We start from the raw sequence: 7257 nt of genomic DNA, 5'->3' as shown, positions 1-7257 counted from the left end.
TTGCTGGGATTTCCCTTTGCTAACATAAAATAGACGATCTGCACTTTGGTATTAGCAGTCAGCCAGGAAATCCATGCCTGGTGCCAAAAATGGGCCTTCTTTCATAAATCTGTATTTGTTTTAATTTCCTTCTGCAGCAATGACATGCCAGATCAGCTGCGTTGGTTTCTTGACATATTATGTAGTGCCATATAACACCACAGGCTCAACTGGAAATGAGAGACAATATTTGTCTCTATTTGATTCACTGATGATACACACAGCTGGGAAACGCCGGTTTTCAAGAAATCAGGGAAGGGACTATTTTCTGATTCCTATAAAGAAGAACTGGCAGAAGGCAGTCGTTCTACAGGGAGCTTTAAATGTTTGAAAACATAAAATGGTGAATCTTGCGTGTCTAATTGCCTTTAACACCTTGACAGAATTATCTTTTACTGATCATATATTTATTACAAGGCAAGGAAGCTGTAATCAAGTAGGCTGAAATCAACTGAAGGATCCAGAGATCCAGATCCTCTTCCAGCTCTGCCACTGTCTAAGCAACCCACTTCTGTTTTGCTGTGAAATTAGAATAATTCTGTTGATCCACTTCTTGTGCAGTCTGTGAAGGAAAAAGGCTCTGTATAAATAACTCGTAATTATGCTTCTCTCTAGATCAGAGTTAATTTCCAAAACACTCATGTCCTGTTGCTACTGTGGCTGGTCTCTTCCTCTCAGCCAGGAAGGTATTATGTGAAGCAATTTTTTAACTTCTATTTTTAAGAGTTCTGAAAGGCAATACCTAAATGTTAGTCATTGCCATCCTTAAAATAAACAAAATGGCAGCTCCAGGCACTTTGGTATTCGTGGTTATCGGGGAACACACACAGTGTGGGGAATGCAGAGCAGCAGCGTGCGTGGCGTGGCATCGCTCTGTACAGCTCGCTTTCAGCCAGGGAAAGGTTCCCAGTGCGTCGTACCAGCTCTCTGGCACAGTTCCCTCCAACTGCCTCACAAAAATACAGCTCGTGCAGATGTGGTCCAGCAAGGACTGTGACAGCCAGTTCCTGGAACAGGGGTCGAAAGGGCTGCAGTTTATCTCACCGGGATGAACTCCCTTCTCAGGGGGACGAAGTTCGGCAGAGCTGTTCAGAGCAGCTCTCTGCTCTGTGCTCGGAGGGGAAAGAGCTCACCAGTCACCCAGCAAGTGCTGCTCTGGGGGAGCTGGGATCTCTGGGGTAACCTGTTAAAACACACTGGCAAATTAAGCCAGGCCATTTGTGTACCTCTGGCAATGCACGCAGAGTGTGAGGCAGCAGCCTATAAACAGATTATTAGAGACCTAAATTCATCTCACAAGCAGATCCCTGGAGGCTAATGAAGTCCCAGCGAGTACATTGGCACAAATGCCCGAGCACTCCTCACTACATTTTGCTGCAGCATGATAACACACAGGAATGAATGTGTACGTGAATAAGCAGGTCACAGGAAGTGGCAAAGCAAGGCACAAATGCAGCTGTAGCAGCAGGTATTGTACTTGATTTACTCCTCCGCAGTTTGGCCCGCAGTGATGCGCTGCATCTGGCTCTGTACCTTTGAGCTATGGCCAGTGCCTTGCGTAAGGATCTTCCCTTGGCATGCTATGAGCCGCAAGTCAGGCTGGACGTAAAGGTGAGCTCGGCCTCGCTTGCTTTGTTGTGCTAAAGCTGACCACTTCAGGCACAGCAGGCACCGTGGAGAGCAAGCGCTTTGAGTTGCTAGAGGAAGATGTTCAATAATCTTCCAGATGTGGATAAAGATGATGGCTAGGGGCATGTCACACACATCCTTGGATTGCTGAGTACTAGACCTTATTTACTCGCAAGGCTGTATTTCCATAGGCAGGCTCGTATTAGGAGACAAGTCCTGTTGATGCCACTGCTGTCCCAGCCAGCGAGAGGTCCAAATGCCACTCCTGCACTTCCCTTCAAGGTCACCTGCTTCCAGGATTTCCTCTGCAGTCAGTGCCAGGCTGTCCCGACCAGAAACTGCTACTCTCACCCGATCCCCAGTCCTGGGCTTAGTCACTTCCAGCCACTGGTTCTGCTTCCTGCCCCGCTGCTGCCGAGGCCTCTCCTAATTGTGAAACCAGTGGTTAACATCATGCCCAGCAGTGAGCAAGCACACCCGTCCCACTGCTGCGTGCAGGGCACCCGCCTGAGCCAGTCTTGCCTCCTCGACTGTATTAATGACTGCAACACGCCTGGGCGAAGCAGCAATACTTGATAGCTAAGGAGTTGCACAAGAAAGAAGCAGAGTCACTTGCCCAGGACGTCTGAGGAACAGAAATTGAATGTAGACCTCCCACAGTCAAGGACTGTGCTTCTACCTACCAGAAATCCTCTTCTCGTAATGGGGAAAAAGGTTGTTCCATGAGAAGAGGTACTACTCAATGCAGAAGGCATCCCCTGTGCTGTATGGTTTGGTTTTTTCCCAGCTCCCATCCTGCCCACTTCAGGAATGGTGCATCTTCCAGAAGCCAGGCATTCTGTAATGGAGGGTCCTCATCTGTAAAACAAATGGGAGCCAGAACTCAGCATTAAAACAAAGCCTCCGCCCTTTAGTACCACTGATAACTCAAACGGTCTTTCCGCAAGCAGAAGGTTTACGAAATAGGCATGGCAGGACAGCTCAGGCAAATGACCACCCCAGGGCAGTGGGTAAACTGGAGCTGGGGCTGCATTCTTGTGGGGCAGGGACTGGCTCTTATCACAAGTTTTTAGAGCACCAAGTACTGTGGACCTTAATCCTGATGGGGCCTCTAGGCGTGACAGCTATATAAATATTTAATGTGCCTTTAATCTTGGGGTGGGGAATGTGACTTGTATCCCCACTAGGAAGTGCTGATCCTCTGTTTGTGTGACTGTGTCGTTGCTGTACTTAAAGTTACTATGCTGAGTATCTACTACAGTATCAACTAAGATACTGTAAAGTGTACTCAAAGGGATATTGCACAACGAGCAAACACCAGCATGGGAGCACTTTTATTCTGCAGGCACGAATCCCAGCTCAGCAAGTAAAACACTGCAGAACTCCCCAAATCGCAGTCTTGGAGTCATATCTGACTTGGATCCTAGAAAGGGGGGTTCTGCTGTTTGGCGTGGTGCCCTTCCGCAGAGGAATGGTAAGAAGGAAGAGTGCAAGGACGGCGGGACACATCCTGTCCTGGTGAGCTGATCCCAGCCTGCCGGGCTGCCAGGCACCTCAAACCCTGCTGAGGGAAGCGGGAAGTGGCCTTCACCCATTCGCCAACAGCTGGTTGGTTTGGCTAGAGAAGGCTTTCTGCACACCTTGCGGAACAAAACCACAGCCTTTCCTCTCTCATTTGGAAAGAAAGGCCATCAGGGAAAGGTCAGGAAGCTTACATTTTTGTGTAATTTTGTTGTCCGTAGGGAAGAAAAACATTGACTGTGAAAGGAGCCTGTAAACTGTAGGATGCAAGATTTGTTCTTCTCTGCAGCTTTCCTGTGGCTAAGGACATGACTAATCCCCTGTGACAGCCCCGTGCTTGGAGCCTGCTGCTCTTACTGGTGCAGCTGGGGACTCTGTCGCTTTTCACCATCACAACATGAAATGAAAACTCTTTTGCAATGAAATTGTTTCTGCAATGAAATGGAGGATCACTAAAGCACTTGCCACAACCACTGGGAATAAATTCACTTTTATTTTATTCACAGTATTGTGAATAAATGGTGAATTATGTATTGCAAATGTCCCCTGCGTGGTATGATGTGGGTGTGTACAGTCCTGAATGAAATGTGAATACCTTTGGGTTTAAGCCATGAGCTACTGCACTTTAAGATGGATCCAGAAAGTGTGGCAGCATCCTCTTAGTCACTCTGGTGGAAGCCCAGTTCCAGCCTGAATTCCCAGCGAGGTTCAGTCTCACACACATACCGATGAAATGTAGGCTGTACATTGCTGTTCTGGATTCCCTGGGGAGCAATTGCACCCCCGTGACGTATCTGGGCAACCTTCCAGTCTGCCCTCACTTGTAGCTCAGCGGCTGCAGCCTCAGTGGGCTTTCAGCAAAGAGGAGGCCATGGCTACATCTCCTCTCAGCCCACCGCGATGCAGCCTCCTGCACCGCAGCATCCTGCAGCGAGCCCAGGCTCAGCGTAGCCAGCCCCGTGCCTGCCGGGGAGCCTCATTATTTCAGACCATAAAAAAGCTGTGGCAAGTTTTATCGCCATGGCGTGTCAATGGGGCTTGAAAATTGTGGCTGCAGTTCACCAGAGATGGGTGAAAAGCTACTGGTGAAATGTTATGTAAACAGGAAGAAAATACGCCTGTTCCCTTAGTGACTCCATAGTGACAGGGAAATGCTGTCCAATTTCACAATCACCTCTTTCCTCTTATGGGTCAGGTTTTATTCACCGGCTCTCCTGGCTAGGCCTAGTGCTGTCAGGTGAGTACGACAAGCTGGATTCATCCCTCAGCAGCACTTTGCTCTGCACATCATGACACGTCTCTGCCTCTGGACTGCCGACCTCCTGCTGCTCCCTAGAGACAAGCTGCTAGGCAGCTAAAATGTACAACCCTAGGCACCAAGCTCTGGTAAACAGCTGGACGTTAACCTGTCATCAACCTTACCTAGGGGTGAAGCAGCGTAGAAATCAGACAGCAGAACTAAGGTCACTCCACGTGCTGAACCTCTCCTGGAGTCTAGCACAGGGCACGCTGCTGGTGAAAGGCTGGCTGGCACTAGGTATGCTCTTAGCAGGAACTATGAACACCACTTTGTGTGTACCTCTGATAACATACCGTAGTCTCCAAAACATCTCAACAGTCTGGGCCTTCTGCTGACAGCAGTGCCAAATTTTTCAATAGCTTTTTTCAGGACAAATGGCAACAAAACCTAGAGCTTTTAAAGTATTTTGCCTACAATTTCCTTTCTTAAACCATTTAGGATAATTACAAGTAGCAAACAGATTATGTAAATCATGACTTGCTGACAGCTAATTCACGGGAATGAGGGCTACATTAATGCAAGGAATTGTCGTGCTGAGCAGGTCACCATGCTCTTCTTATGTGCTACAGGAGACCTGAAGCAATCACCCTGTAACGTCTGCTGATTTCTACTCCAGGCCTCTCATAAACCAGCTTGCACGATGATGGTGATGCCTGCCACAACTCATTTAACTACAAGAGCTCTCACAAGCTGCCAGCTTAGCCAGCATCAGAGCAGCAATGCGATGCCGGTTACCTTAGGTGGCCACAGGCCATGACTGCAGAGCTCGCTTTTGCTTAGCGCGTTTGCTGATGGCAGTGCAGTTGGTCGTAACAGTGCAGAGGGGTAAGGGAGCAGAATCAAGTCAAACTCACTTGGCCATCATCTACCCCAGTATCTATCTTTAGATCCCAGAAATAACCATTTTTGCACTTCAGTAGATGTTACCTATATTTTGAGTAACAAAAATAGAGGCCCCCATTTTGGAAGGGGTCTTGACCTTGCCCCATTTGAAGTCAATGGGTTTAACTGATGAGTGTTAGAGGAAACAGATTCTAAAGCAGAGCAAGAAAAATCTTATTCTATCTTATTTTCATCCAAGTTCCACACACCAAGGTATAAGGATATGGCTGTATTTTAACAACAAGGTTGTAGCAACAGCATGCAATCAACATACACGTATCTCTTCGTGGGAGATAAATTTAACTCATCAGACTATGCCATGGAAATGCAACATTTGCATTTTCCTATCAGGATGTGCCAGGACATCACACTGCAATCGCAAATCATGAGGTAATAACGTGAAGTGGAGGAAGGAGTAGCCTGATCTACTGCAATGTACTATATGCTGTTATTTAGTATTTTAAAAGGGTGCCTATAGCATCAGATGGAGTGGAGCCCAAGAAAAGCTCCAGAACTGTGTCAACAGTAAATATCATAATACAATTTCAGGCCTTGCAAACCCAGACTCTCCTCAATATTCCTTATTCTTATGGATAATCCCATTCCCTCCATTGTAAACTGGGGGACCGATGCATCGTCTTTGCATGCTGGATCTCAGAATTATGTATACGTACTGATCTTGCCTCCTAGATCCAAGTCTGCCTCCTGATCCTCCTTGGTATGCTCCATCCTCTAAACATCCAGGCTTCCTTCATTTGTTTTTTCTCTTTATCTTTTCCTGTTTCACAATGACTCCATAGTTCCTTCATCATTGCCTGATATTTCTTCCAGTAGCTCACTAAGACTGTAAGTAACATCTGTCTTGTTTCATCCATTCTCACCCTCTTTCAGCGGGGAGGGCTTTGTGTGCAGTTTCTATTTTGGCAGGATTTTCAGTTGTGTTTTTTTTTTTTTTTAAAGCCAACAGTATAAACGTTTTCCTCCCTACAGATTGTGTGTTTAAATTAGGAAAAAGCAGATCACTCTGCTCGTGGATGGGGGGAAGGGGAAAGATTTATGGGGTTTCTGAGTTCCTGTGGGAGTTTCCTAGCAGGCCCCTGGGAAAGTGCTGAGTTCTGCACAGACAAACCTCACCCTGATGGTAAAAGTTCTGTTTTGCCCAAGGAGCCATCAGAAGTGCCACCACGGTCGTAGTCCCAGAGCATTAGATGATCTTTTAGATATGCTGAGCCCAGGCCCTTGAATGCCGAAAAGATAAAGAACAAAACCTTGAACCCTTCTGCACCGATCTCCCAGGGGTTTGGGCTTTTGCTTGGTCATTTCCTCCCCAAATCACATCCTGCTGGCTGGCTGTCCGTGCCCTCTTGCCGTTCGTGCCCGTTCCTAACTGCTCGACTGATGAAGCTGCCCCCGTGCTCTGTATTCCCTTCTCACTTCAGCCTCGTATCTGTGACACTTTTCCTGGCACCCTTCCCAAGTTCTCTTGCTGCCAACTCAGACTCAGTATGAGCTTCTTGTACTCCCTTTCAAATCCTCTTCTATCGTGGCAAATAAACCCACTGTCCTCTACACACATACACTCCTGATACTGTCCTTGACAGCTCTTCACTTCTGGCACTCAGCTGCTGTTTAATCATACAGATTCCTTCTCTGATTCACCTCATGTGTTCTTGTGGCCAAAAGCTTGACTTTGATTTGGCAATGTCACAACAGCAGTACTGGGACCTCCTCCCTTCTGAGCCGATTCCCGCCTCACATGCCCCACTGTCATTAGCACGCTCCTGTTTCACTCTGCTATTTGGGCTGGCGTCACGGCACCTTCAGAGTCCGGTACCATCACCTCACCTCTGCCTTTCTGCACGTACCGCCAGTACCCTGCTCCTTTA

At 47.5% G+C, this 7257-nt stretch overlaps 1 long non-coding RNA gene across 1 annotated transcript; it reads right to left on the bottom strand.

The window, feature by feature from the left end:
* Positions 1-586: 586 nt before the first annotated feature.
* LOC140654698 (uncharacterized) lies at positions 587-6210 on the bottom strand. The gene is made up of 3 exons (XR_012043496.1): positions 6046-6210; positions 2352-2526; positions 587-601 (listed from the first exon to the last, which is right to left on the bottom strand). It is a non-coding gene; the product is annotated as an uncharacterized lncRNA (long non-coding RNA).
* Between the last annotated feature and the right edge of the window lie 1047 nt (positions 6211-7257).

This window comes from Ciconia boyciana, chromosome 7 (genome assembly GCF_034638445.1).
Source record: "Ciconia boyciana chromosome 7, ASM3463844v1, whole genome shotgun sequence".
Taxonomy (NCBI): domain Eukaryota; kingdom Metazoa; phylum Chordata; class Aves; order Ciconiiformes; family Ciconiidae; genus Ciconia; species Ciconia boyciana.
This window is presented reverse-complemented; position numbering and strand designations above follow the sequence as displayed.